At 35.7% G+C, this 14922-nt stretch overlaps 1 protein-coding gene across 2 annotated transcripts in view; it reads left to right on the plus strand.

Annotated features, from left to right (window-relative positions):
• gnal (guanine nucleotide binding protein (G protein), alpha activating activity polypeptide, olfactory type) overlaps positions 1–14922 on the plus strand; it is a 204593-nt gene that overhangs the window by 122435 nt on the left and 67236 nt on the right. The gene's annotated exons all lie outside the window — the stretch shown is intronic.

Raw genomic sequence — 14922 nt, forward strand, 5'->3', positions numbered from 1 at the left:
ACCTCGGAACAAGAGAGAAACAGACAAATATTAGCATAGATGCCATTCTTCTAATAATGTAGCAAGTACATAAGGTGTTATGGGAAGTGTTTCCGGTTCCGGTTTACCTAATTAATGCAACCTAAAAATCCTTTAACGGATTTGGATATTAAAAACATATTAGTATGTTATGTGTATGCCAGGTTAAAGAGATGGGTCTTTAATCTAGATTTAAACTGCAAGAGTGTGTCTGCCTCCCGAACAATGTTAGGTAGGTTATTCCAGAGCTTAGGTGCCAAATAGGAAAAGGATCTGCCGCCCGCAGTCGATTTTGATATTCTAGGTATTATCAAATTGCCTGAGTTTTGAGAACGTAGTGGACGTAGAGGATTATAATGTAAAAGGAGCTCATTCAAATACTGAGGTGCTAAACCATTCAGGGCTTTATAAGTAATAAGCATTATTTTAAAATCTATACGATGTTTGATAGGGAGCCAGTGCAGCGTTGACAGGACCGGGCTAATATGGTCATACTTCCTGGTTCTAGTAAGAACTCGTGCTGCTGCATTTTGGACTAGCTGTAGTTTGTTTACTAAGCGTGCAGAACAACCACCCAATAAAGCATTACAATAATCTAACCTTGAGGTCATAAATGCATGGATTAACATTTCTGCAGTTGACAAACAAACCATTATTTTGTGGTAGAAGTGATGGTTCTACCATATTTGTAACAAGCAGTTGAAGTTACAGCGTTAGCTGTATTTACAGCTTTAGCTATATGGAGTACACAAGAGACTAGAAAACAAAAACTGCAGCCGCATTTAACCCTTTGGAGTCGATTAATGCGTTTATGCGTTATGAGGCATTTTCTCCTGATAACCCCGAAAATAACTTAAATTACACTTTCAGTTTTGATCGAACAGATAAGAGCAATACATCAAATGAATCTGTAAATGGTCTACTTTTTTGTATACAGACATAATAACAAGAAAACTTTGTGCATTTATAAAATAAAGATAACAAACAAGGTGTGCTGTCTGCAGCCTTTGTCTGCGGTGATCTTCATTTACAAACGCGTCATTAAAATGAACTGTAACTCAGTGAATACTCAACGAAGAGACATGAGAGATATATCTATAGAAAGCCTGACATGTCTACTTTTAAACTAAACAAGTGCTGCTGAAAACAAATATTATGTGATAAAGTAATCCATATGAAAACAATGCGATCTCCGTTTTTCACGTCTCCCTTCATTATATCTAATGTGACCATGACCACGCGCTGAACGTGCTTTTGAGATTATAATGTTTCACTGAAGCGCGTGGCTTGAATACGCCCATACAACAGAAAACAAAGCAGCGAGACTGTTTGTTTTTTTTTTTTTTTTTTTTTTTTTTTACTGTTTGCTTCCCGATGAGAGGAATAAGACATATTTCACCCCAAAAAGATGTGATGTGGATTACCTCTGGATTTGAGATTTGGATTTCCTCAGAAAAAAAAAATGAAGCGCTTTATTCAGCAGAGATCATAGACATGAGAAAAGTCTCCTTTTATTTATTTATATATTTGTACTAGTTTTCACTTAACGTGTAAACATTTGACTAGTTAGACTTTTTCCAAACTATAATTCTTGACTAAATGTATAATCAAGTGAAACATAGTTTCAATAACAATATACACTACTGCTGTGACAGTATATATGACAATATACATTCCTTACCTACTTTTTTATTATGTGATTTTTGTTCTGTCGCTGTCATTCTGTTGCACCGCGGAGCTTCTGTCAAGAAAACAAATTCCTCGTATGTGTAAACATACCTGGCAATAAATAATAATAATTACAATAAATGTTTTTTTTGTTGTTGTTTGTTTGTAGAAAAACAGATTGTTAAAAGGATTTCTGAAGGATTGTGTGACTGGAGTAATGATGCAAAAAATTCAGCTTTGAAAGTCAGCTTGTTTTGTTCCTAATAAGCTGTTTAACTGCACCCGCAAGTGAATCTTAAATTATGTTGTGGGATAATTAAATATATTCTAAATAAACTACAAACATAAAAATATATACATTTATTTAAAAATTCTAGGCTACAAACTCCAGTTCTAAAAAGTCCTGGGAACCAATATTCTGTATGTGTTTTATGGCCTTATTCAAGTGATTTAACATTTTTAGTTTTTCACTTACCACGCATAACATTTTTTTTCTCAAGAACACAATCATGTACATACATGCTGCTCACATATTATTATATCCCAGTTTGTGCTGATTACAGTGAGATTAGACTTTAGCTATTTAGATGTTTATAAGCAACTGAAAAAAGCACAAATGTCAGGGCATGACAAAACTTCTCCAGGCCCCAAAAATACCCTTAGACCTCAGAGGGTTAAATGCAGGAGTGTATATTACTCCTTAAAATATCAGAGTGAAAAATTTGCGTTGCGCACATGATGCTGAGTGCGACGTGCAACATTAATTCGTATTTGTCTACATATTTTATCTTCATTACAAATCTTGTTTGGTTTTATTTTGTATAATTGCATGTAAAAATTAATTAACATTGTAATGCATATGCAAAATGTGAAACTGCAATCTTATTCACAGCCTATAGGATTTTACAATTATTTGTACAATAATATTTAACTTAACCTGCTTTGTATCTTTATTTTTTAATGCAAAAGAGATTTATTAAAACAATTTTATTAGATTTATATGCATCCGTTTAACTTGATCAAGAACAACTAATGATCGATGAATTGGAGCGGCATCGGCCATTAGATGATTTTAAAACGTCAAATAACCAATTCAATTTAGAGGTTATAACTGCATCTGTCTCTGTTGTAGACTTGTGAAGATTTATTTTTCATGCAGATCCAATACTGTAACCTACAAGAAATGTGCTCTATTACTATTCATATTCAAATGTCTGTGTGGAGTATTATTAATGTGCATGCACGACAGGAAGAAAACATTAGTATATTAATAAATAATTAAACTGTCTCCTTTTTCACAATTATTAGTAGAGATCGACCGATATGGGTTTTTCTATAGCCGATGCCGATGTTTAGAGGTCAGGGTCTGCCGATGGCCGATATGTGCTGCCGATTTTTAGGGCCGATATCTTGAAGTTTTCCCCTTCATTTGCATGCAAAAATGTCACACTAATAATAAGTGGATGCACAACATTTCTAAACTTATCATCATTTATTGAGCACTGACTTGAACCATCTCTTGAATCTTAATTTTGTGCACTGCACGGTATTAAAATAAAAAATGTATCCAAAGTTAACCAAACAAAATCAATAAACTGACCAAGTATTAAATATATAAAACTGGTAATATATAAATATAATTTATATATATATATATATATATATATATATATATATATATATATATATATATATTGTTGGAACATAAATGTAAACTTAAATATACATTTAAATAAATACAATTTTAGAAATAAAAATCAATTAAACTGAAAAATATAAAAAAATAAATATATAAAAAATAAATAACAGTAGTGCTGCAAACACACTAGCAACCAGCAACATTTGTGTTTGGTATAAATGACACAGAACATCTAAAGTGCATTCTAATTTCAAACTTACATCGCAGTCTGTTCATTATTAAAATAAAGTACAGTCAACCAAACATTTAAAAGGTTACACTGGTCAGTTTAAATAGACCGTAGTATACCGGTCCACTCTGCTGTTATGACAAGGAGGTTTTTGCTCATGTGAAGAGGATGATCTTTTCCGTCTAGTTTACATTAAATAAATAAAAAATATTATAGTTTAACATTCAGATACATTGCGAATATGGAAACATTTGGATATGTGCAGAACGAGACGTGAGCAATAACCTCCAAATACATCTAGTCAAACCCGCGCTCGCTCGTCCTCTTATGGATCGGATCATTTTTCGGATCAGCAAAAAAAAAAAAAAGGCCAAGACAAATAAACATACGTTTTGTCTTTTTTTATTAACATTAAATTATAAAATTAAAAATATATGAAATCAACTTAAAGTGCACATAATATCTTCTTTTTAACATAATAGCCCGACTTCTCATCTTCCAGTGTGCTGTGATGAAGTGAGCAGTTATCGTCACAGAGCTCTCCGTCCCCCTGGACGTCCACCCTTCTGTCGTGAGCGGAACAGAGGATGCTCGGGATAGTTCATCCACAACTTTTTTCTTCTCCTGTTCATAAAGATCTGGCACAATATTTTCACTCTAACCTCTTTCCTCATCATTATATCTGACAGGGAATCCAAAATGCGTGGGGCGTTCAAGCTCCTCCGTTCCTCCGCTCGCCATGACCACTGAGTGTGGACTGAACATGCGCAACTTTTTTTTTCTTAAATCAATCCGCGGGTCACGTGTGTGCCGAACCGAAGATATTGATCCGAACGGATCATGGATCGATGATGATCCGTTGCACCACTACTATAGTGTGTCATTTGAAAACATTCGATCATGGAAATTATCGTCGTTTAAATTAATGTTTCCCATCAAGGAAGACCGCTGAATGCGCCTCTTTAAATGGTTTCGTGGTGCTTGTTGTTGTATTTTAAAACGCAACTGCAATGTTTTCAAATGACACACTATAGTAGTGGTGCAACGGATCATCATTGATCAATATCTTCGGTTCGGCACACACGTGACCCCCGGATTGATTTATGAAAAAAAAAGTTGCGCATGTTCAGTCCACACTCAGTGGTAATGGCGAGCGGAGGATAGGTGGAGCTTGAACGCCCCGTGCATTTTGGATTCCCTGTCAGATATAATGATGAAGGAAAGAGGTTAGAGTGAAAAGATTGTGCCAGATCTTTATGAACAGGAGAAGAAAAAAGTTGTGGATGAACTATCCCGAGCATCCTCTGTTCCGCTCACGACAGAAGGGTGGACGTCCAGGGGGACGGAGAGCTCTGTGACGATAACTGCTCACTTCATCACAGCACACTGGAAAATGAGAAGTCGGGCTATTATGTTAAAAAGAAGATATTATGTACACTTTAAGTTGATTTCATATATTTTAATTTAATAATTTAATGTTTAATGTGTAATAATTTAAGACAAAACGTATGTTTATTTGTCTTGGCCTTTTTTTTTTTTTTTCTGATCCGAAAAATGATCCGATCCATACGAGGACGAGCGAGCGCGGGTTTGACTAGATGTATTTGGAGGTTATTGCTCACGTCTCGTTCTGCACATATCCAAATGTTTCCATATTCGCAATGCATCTGAATGTTAAACTATAATATTTTTTTTTTATTTAATGTAAACTAGACGGAAAGATCATCCTCTACACATGAGCAAAAACCTCCTTGGCATAACAGCAGTGTGGACCGGTGTACTACGGTCTATTTAAACTGACCAGTGTAACCTTTTAAATGTTTGGTTGACTGTACTTTATTTTAATAATGAACAGACTGCGATGTAAGTTTGAAATTAGAATGCACTTTAGATGTTCTGTGTCATTTATACCAAACACAAATGTTGCTGGTTGCTAGTGTGTTTGCAGCACTACTGTTATTTATTTTTTATATATTTATTTTTTTATATTTTTCAGTTTAATTGATTTTTATTTCTAAAATTGTATTTATTTAAATGTATATTTAAGTTTACATTTATGTTCCAACAAACTTGAAAAATTCTACTTGATAAATGCTCTAAAACTTTAATGCAAATGATTGACTTTTATATATATATATATATATATACATATATATATATATATATATATATATATATATATATATATATATATATATTACCTGTTTTATATATTTAATACTTGGTCAGTTTATTGATTTTGTTTGGTTAACTTTGGATACATTTTTTATTTTAATACCGTGCAGTGCACAAAATTAAGATTAGAGAGATTGTTCAAGTCAGTGCTCAATAAATGATGATAAGTTTAGAAATGTTGTGTATCCACTTATTATTAGTGTTTCATTTTAGCATGCAAATGAAGTGGAAAACTTCAAGATATCGGACCTAAAAATCGGCAGCACATATCGGCCATCGGCTGACCCTGACCTCAAAACATCGGCATCGGCTATAGAAAAACCCATATCGGTCAATCTCTACCAATAACATGGGGCTGCCCGCTGACGTGCCTGACTTTAAATCGGCGCTACTAAACACGGATATCGGCCGATGCCGATATATAAAAAAATTACAAATATCGGCCCGATATGTCTGTCGACCTCTAATTATTAGGCTACTTCTGCCTGTGCTTTGTGGCAAACTTGATGTATGTGCTTGAGCTCAGAATGTATTAAGGCTCATTATGGGTTAGGCTTAGACTAAACGTGCTCTAAGTTTGGAATGCTCATCAGACACTAGAGCAAGTGACCTACACCCCAAACCCCAGCCCCCTCCAGCTGGAATGAATTCAGTCCACACTACTGGTTGCTTAGTGTAAAATGGACATGGTCTAATTTCTAAAAGAAAAAAAAATGGTGTAACATAAACTAGCGAACTGCAGAAAAGAAAAAAAAACATAAAACACACCACAATCCGTGATTTCTAAAATCACTGTCTACCTTGTACCACTGGACTATGGATTGACTTGATAAACTAAACTTCCCTTTTCCATTGCATGTTTGACAGACGTGCTCTGTCAAGTTGTATTGTGTTGACTACATTTATTTATTTATTGATTTTTTTAATATTTTTATTTATTTATTTTATTTTATGGATTCCCCCAATCTCGTGCATGGCCGAATTCTGTATACAAAACTATTATTTATATATATATTATATGTATAAGGGAATAAAATGTTAAAAAAGGGCAGATAACAAATACATATGTGTGACCTGCTGAAATAAATAAGCAAATGATTAATTGTAAGTTTCATGATTTGTGACTAATGTGACTATAATGCCAAAATATGTGTTTTTGTGGCATAAAGCACATATCCCTAAATGTAATCTAAACATTCCAAGTTAATATCCTACTTTTTGTACAGTTTCTATTATTTCATTATTTCTATTATATTCACAGTTTTAGCCTTCTTGTTTTAGAATTCTTGATTTCATTTCTCACAACTTATTTTGTTCAAGGTGTTTTTTTTTTGTTTCGTTTTTTTGTTTTTTTAATGGTGTGAGTCAGAGTAAATTGCAATTCTAATAAAAGTTTTATGAACGTGCACTCTTCTACACATAGTTATGTTTGCTTGTACAGTGGACAATGGTGGATTTTTATACACGGGGTGGCCAGGGAACTATGGTCCATAGACCATGGAAGAAAATCAGTGTATAACTCCAACCTGGCATAAAAAAATAACAAAAATAAATAAATCCTACTATTGCTGATTACTTCACATTAAACCACATTAGCTATACATTCCTACCATAACTTCAAATGTTAGAAACTTACTTCTATAATCTCATTAACCAGTGGTTGGAGCAGAAGATCTAACATTAACTTGTAGGCTACAGTGAATTTTGTAAATGTGGCTCAGGAAACCTAGGACATCAATTACTTCAAACATTGCTGACTATTTTTAAGTTCAGCCAGGAGTGAGAATTCAGGAATGATTAACAAGTCTGCGATTACAACCAGTCAAACATTTTTAAGCAAAAAGATACAATGTTTTTTAAAGAATATTCTGTTAACCAAGCCTGCATTTATTTGATCCAAATTACAGCAAGAGCAGTAAAATTGTGAAATAGTTTTACCATTTAAAATAACTGCTTTCTATTTTAATATATTTTAAAATGTAATTTATTCCTGTGATTTCAAACCTGAATTTTTAGCACCATTATTCAAGTCACATAATCCCTCAGAAATCATTCTAATATTCACTGCTCAAAAATACATTTATTATTATTATGATTATTATTATTATGTTGAAAACAGATGATATTTTTTCAGGTTTAGAAGACTATCTGAAATATAAATATTTTTGAACATTATAAATGTCTTACTTTTGATCAATTTAAAGCAAAGTTCAGTTCAGCTCCATCAATGAACAGTTACAATTATACACATATTTTCACTCTCCAACGGCAATTTCTGGAGGGAGGGGCATCATAAAATAAGGAAATGATCAGCCCATTCTCAGAGAAGGGACAGAGCCGTGTGGAATAATGGTAAAAAATGTGAAAAATAATGTTTTTTGTTTTTTTTAAACAAAGCATTAACACATGTTAGACTGCAGCCCATAAACACAATCAAGTTTAGTAAAACAATAAACCACTCCTTTAATGACAGGGTGTCTGCAGGGTCTTGAAAAGTATTAAAAGTTGATCAAATAATTTAGAGAAAATTAAGGCCCTTAAACAGTATTAAAAAACATTAAATGCTATTTTCCAAGGTATTACATTTTGTATCATCTTTTCATTATGTTTATTTGTCCGAACAGAGGGGTACTGTTTAGTTTATGGAATACCGCAAGATTTGACATCATCTGTTACAGCGCTCAATGACTGACTGCGCTGCTGCGTGATAGTGCGGGGCTTTGAAATGGTTTGAAATGTTGCATAAATTACATTTGGTTGAAATGCTTGCACTGAAACATTTTGCATTCTTTCTGTAATAAAACTGCGAAATGTTTTGGGCCACACTGATAGGAAGCATTTGAGCTGTGTTTATGATAAATTTATATAACAGTGACTGTAAAATATGTGTTTTAGAGATGGAAATTAAATTTTTATATTTGGGACATGGAAATTGCACTACTGTAGGCTGTTTTTTTTTATTATTTATTAATTTTTTTTAATGGCATGGGCTTGAGATGCACAATTAAAATGATGTAATAGTTGTGATCATTATTTTACCTTCCATGATCATTCAGACATGATCAGGTGCATTGTTACTGACATTCTGTCAAGTCTGCATCAAATTAGTGCTGCAACGACGCGTCGACGTCATCGATTACGTCGACTACAAAAATACAAAAACATACAAAAATATCACAAAAACAGTAGGAAAACATACTAGCGCTCTCCGGTGTTACGGTTTAACTGGTTACCATGTTATCTGATGTAGGGATGGGCGTTTTCCGCAAATATCACATTCGAATATTTGAGCTCACAAAAAAACGAATATTTGAATATTCGTTTATTTAAATTAATTTAATGAGACAGGCGTTATTTTACAGCAACATTTATTGTTTCCGTCATTTTGAAGCAAGCTTTAACATTACACATCTTGTTTTGTAGCTGAAAACCTTTGACAATGCGTGCAAACAAACAAAAGTACAGATTAAAAGCAAAAAAAAAAAAAAGTGAACAAAGAAAAAAAAAAGTGAACAAAGAAAAAACGTAAAGCAGCCTGCAGCAATTAGGCTATTGTAGACCGTAGCCTACACTTAACTTTGAAACTTTGAAACGGTCAGCAAATCTTTTTTGCTTTTTTTCTATTGTTTTACAATAGATTGTTTTAGTCTGCTCCTTAGTCTGTTAACAATAAGGCCAGCCGTGGAGAAAATGCTCTGACGGCACAGACGTTGTCGGGACTCACAAGTAACGATGTGCTACCGAATAAGTTTTGTAAAGCGCTTTCATTTCACCACTGAATGGGATCCTCATCTGGTGGAATACATGGCTCCAGCAAGAACTGTTCCCACTCGTCTCGGCTGGACTCTCTGTAATCATCGCTGAAGAACTGGCTCATCCTTTTCCGACGAGTGGGCATTGCATCCTCTTCATCGTTGGTGGCGGCGGCTGCATCCGCACCACTCGCATCAAGGAAAATGTTCTGATATTGTTCAAAAAAAGTTTTTTTTTTCTTACTTCTCTCATGTTTTCATCGAGAAACCTGAGATGTTTGTGCCGAGGGTCTAGGGCAGACGCGAGAAGAGGAGTTTTCACTGCATTCTCCAAGTTAGCGGTGTTTATTCGTTGCTTGAGAGATGCCGCAACAATTTTCTTGAATTCGGTCACTTTCTGTGATTCTCCACGGCATATTTGAAGTACTGTAGAAGACCGCAGTTCTTAGGGGCCGTTCACATATCGCGTCTTTTGCGCGCTCAAGTTCATTATTTTCAATGTATGCGCGGTATGGAAGCAACGCGCATGCGGTGGGACGCTCCGTTTTTTTCCAGGCGCGTCCGCACCGCATCGAGTTAAACATCTCAACTTTTCAGAATGTTTTTATTAGGTTTTATTATTCTGAACTTTTATTTATTTATTTATTTATTTTCGAAATTCGAATAACATTTTTATTTATCGAATAATTAGAGCAGAACGAATATTCGAATGTTCGACTATCTGTGCACACCCCTAATCTGGTGACCAACTTCCTGGTTCAGGTCTCTGCTGCAGATGTGAAGGAACGACCGCTGCAGATTCAGCGATTCTAAAAGCACAAACTGATGTGATATTATTAAGTGTCTAATAAACGTAAGACTTGCTCATTGCATATTTCTGATATTCTTGTAAGGATTACAAGTTATTGGTATGATCACCCATAGCGGCTGAAGTAAGTAGGATAAACAAAAAAATAAAAAATAAAGTAAGTCTGGCGCGGGTTTCAAACAAGCGTTAAAAGACAGCGCGCCACAAGACGACAGTCACAAACCACCTAGCTACCGATCTACACCGAATCAGCTCCAGATCTCTGGATTCAAGACAGGACTCTCAGCGGCACATCGTGCAACTGCTGAATCAAGGAAATGTGATCGTGTTAACTTGTGACCTGTGTTTACCTATTATGAAAATAAACCATAGCAACATTTTATGGTTTGTGATGCTAAAGAACATTTCATGACGTCTCAGACAACTGTAAATTTGTGGCTACTGTGGTTTAATTATAAACGCTATCGTTAACTCATATTTACCATAGTAAAATAATTTTCTTTGCCTCTTTATTTTTGTATACTGTAAAAACTTCAACCACATTTAAGTATTTTTTGGGAAGAATAAATGAATAAAGGTTGAAATATTATATTAGAAGTTGTGCTTATATTTTTTGTAAAGTTATCCAAAGGATTCATTAGCTAATCAAAAAAAAGAACACTAGATTAATAATTTATTTCAATAAAAATAATCGTAAGAGTAGTCGACTAATCGAAAAAATAATCGATTAGATTAGAAAAAATAATCATTAGTTGCAGCTCTACATCAAATGTATGTAATCACAGGTAGAGCTGAAGATCTTTGCCCGAGCCCAACGGGACCCAATGGGACCCGACGGGTTCGGTTGGGTTCGGGCTTAATTTATATAATCTTACGCGGGCTCGGGCCGGGCTCGGTTTGCACTCTGGTTTGCGAGGTAAACGAGCGGTAATGTGATGTGTTTCGATTAGCGTGAGAAAGATGTGAAAATGAATGCTGACTAGGTGAAACAGAGGCTGGCCTCTTGCGATTATGTTTTGGTTGCACCTGCAACTAAAGCAAAGTCTGAGTTGTGGAAAAGTTTCGACCATGTTTATAATGAGAATAATGAGTGAATAATGACGCACCATCAGTGAGCGCAGGAACGCGCTGAAGCCATCTACAGTGGATTCATTCATTTTCCTCCACAAAAACATGTAGGCTTAGCCTAATCTCTGAAAGTAAAGGTTTTTCAAATGATAACTAAATATTCGCTGAGTCTTGAATGCATAATGTGGACAGAGTATTTACGCTAATGTTGGCATTCTTTTATTAAATGTCAGCTGGTGAAGCGAATCCGGCGGAGCTTTTATCTTAATTTCGTTATTGCCAAATACCAATCTTAATTTAAAATTTATCTTAATTTTATTTGTTTAAAAAAACTCATTTTTATTGGTGCGTTGGTCTATTTATAGGCTGAATGAGCCTATGCCTATTTAGAGTGCTGAGATGTTACGATGTTACAGAGGACTTATTTTATTTTTTTATTTCAACTTCCAAGTGGCCTATAATCTACGTTAGTTATGAATAAATTGTGTTAAAAACACGTATAAATGACTCATTCTTGACAAAAGGAAAAAGAGCTGTGTGTAAGCACACATTTGAATAATGTCGTGCTGTAAACTGGTTCGGGCTTTTAAAAAGCTGTCAATCAAAATGTACTTGTCGGGCTCGGGTCCTGTAGGCCCGATTACAGCTCTAATCACAGGTAAACTGTCTGACCAGTCAGATGTTTGTCATGAGAAGAGTTCCACAAAACAACTATGGTTTGCAGACAGTTATAAGATTTGATGTTGCAAATGCATCTTTTGAATATACTGTGTGAACTCATTGCTCCCTTAGCACATAGAGCTTTATTTTCCCTCCTCAATAAGTTTTGTCAGTTGTTTTGTTTATCGTTCATATTCTTGTTTCTTGGGTTGCATTAATTAGTCACTCAGTTAATTATCTTTTGCTTCGTTCTCTCCTTTTAAATTATGTTGTATTGATAAGGGGTTATCATTAAGTAAGTCTGTTTAGTTGTGTTATCTTACAATCCATATATAGCCAAGTAAATGTAGGTTGAAGTGTCGCCGATGTAACTGGTTAAAACTTGGAGTGGCGATGAGGTCTTGAAATGTATGGAAAGAGTCTTAAAAAAAAGGTCTTAAACGGTATTAAATTTAACTCCATGATTCCTGTATATAACCCAAATGATTTACTCACTCTCAAGCCATCCAAAATGACTTTCTTCTTTCAGATGAATCCAATTGGAATTTTATAAAAAAAAAAATGTCCTGGTTCTTCCAAGCTTTATAATGGCAGTGAATGGGTGTTATTGTTCAATAGTCCAAAAGAAGTACAATAAAGTGCATCCATCCATCATAAAAAAGATGGCTCTAAGGGCTTAATAAAGGCCTCCTGAAGCATATTGATGTTTTTGTAAAAAAAAATGTCCATATTTAAAACTATACAATCTGTAATCTTTAGCTTCCACTAATTGCCGTATGCACATTTACAATAGAACTCAGTTCCAGTGGATGATATAGGCGTAGAGTAAGCTCTGGTGAGAAGTGACGAACTCGAAAGCGCAAAGGAGAGAGCAAACACTGGTCACAAATTAAAGTACAAAACATGGATTTGTAAAGAAAAATGTTGGAAGATTTTGATATATGTGGGGAAGTCGTGGCCTATTGGTTAGAGAGTTTGACTCCTAACCCCCTAGGGTTGTGGGTTCGAGTCTCGGGCCGGCAGTACCATGACTTGTGTGCCCTTGAGCAAGGCATTGAACCCCCAACTGCTCCCCGTGTGCCGCAGCATAAATGGCTGCCCACTGCTCCGGATGTGTGTTCACTGCTGTGTGTGTGCACTTTGGATGGGTTAAATGCAATGAGTATGGGTCACCATACTTGGCTGTATGTCACGTCACTTGCACTTTCATATATGCCAAGAGGAGACTGGTTTCCTTATCTAAACAAAGGAAACTTTGTTTTTTTTGCTCCTGTAAATAAACCTGGGTTCTCGCAAGAATAGCACATTCTCACCAGAGCTTATGCTTCGCCCACGTCCTGAACTATTCCTTTTAATATGGACCAAAATCTCTGAATATGTCATGAGAAATTAATTCAGTTCTGAAGTCAAAGGGGGGTCCAGACCGACACTAGCAAGGTTTGGCTAGTGAACGTTTGTCCATCAAATCTTTTGTCAAGCTGACTTTTCCAGGGCTTGGAAACCACAATTTAAAATTTCCCTTATCCTGTGGTATATAACCTTGTTTTTATTTGTGTTTTTGTGCATCATTTTGCATGTAGGCTTTTCCATTTGTAGCGGCCATTCAAAAGATGGAAATATTGATACTTCCCCTTCAGCATAAAGGGGGCAACCTTTTATTAAAGGTCATCCTAACTTCACTGTGCTGCTATGGTGAACCAGGTCAACTATATCGAGAACAGTCATCCCTCCTAACTCTACACTTGTGTTGACACTGACAATATGCTTTACAAATGTATTGTTCAGCCCAAAATTACCGTATAAAACATCAGACCTAAAGGTTTCATTGACCCCAAACAGCATGACAAACATTTAAAAAAACAAACCAAAAAAAATGTCATATGTAGAGGTATGCTGTATTAAATAAGCTTGCATTACGCACTGCATAACCTTTCCAGTTGCAAAACATATGTAAAGTGTTGTTGTCCAGTCCAAATTTGGAGGCAAGGAAGTAGGGCTAAAGTGATCTGTTCTAGAGCTCCACCCGGAGTCCAAAACTGACTCAAACCATAGTTGGTAAACACTGCAGAAGGTTTTAGATTATTACTTTGCCTGGTGTATGTTTGTCTCACCCACCAACTCATCCACACACATTTACACTTAATCAAGTACATATTAACCCCCCCCCCCCCCCCACATACACACCCACACACACACACACACACAAGTCTGTACAGGTCAGTCAAAGCAATACATACAAGTGCATCTCAATAAATTAGAATGTCGTGGAAATTCTCATTTATTTCAGTAATTCAACTCAAATTGTGAAACTCGCGTATTAAATTAAAAAGGGGAAGTTGTGGCCTAGTGGTTAGAGAGGTTGACTCTTAACCCTAGGGTTGTGGGTTCGAGTCTTGTGCCGGCAATACCACGACTTAGGTGCCCTTGAGCAAGGCACCTGCTCCCCGGGCGCCGCAGCATAAATGGCTGCCCACTGCTTTGGGTGTCTGCTCCAGGTGTGTGTTCCCGGTGTGTGTGTGTTCACTGCTTTGTGTGTGCACTTTGGATGGGTTAAATGCAGAGCACGAATTCTGAGTATGGGTTACCAAAATAAAAAATAAATAAATAAATTCTATGCTCACAGACTGAAGTAGTTTATGTCTTTGGTTCTTTTAATTGTGATGATTTTGGCTCACATTTAACAAAAACCCACCATTTCACTTTCTTGACACATTAGAATATGGCGACATGCCAATCAGCTAATCAACTCAAACACCTGCAAAGGTTTCCTGAGCCTTCAAAATGGTCTCTCAGTTTGGTTCACTAGGCTACACAATCATGGGGAAGACTGCTGATCTGACAGTTGTCCAGAAGATAATCATTGACACCCTTCACAAGGGAGGTTAAGCCACAAACATTCAGAGAG

The sequence above is a fragment of the Carassius carassius genome, chromosome 42 (assembly GCF_963082965.1).
Source record: "Carassius carassius chromosome 42, fCarCar2.1, whole genome shotgun sequence".
NCBI classification, from domain to species: Eukaryota; Metazoa; Chordata; class Actinopteri; order Cypriniformes; family Cyprinidae; genus Carassius; species Carassius carassius.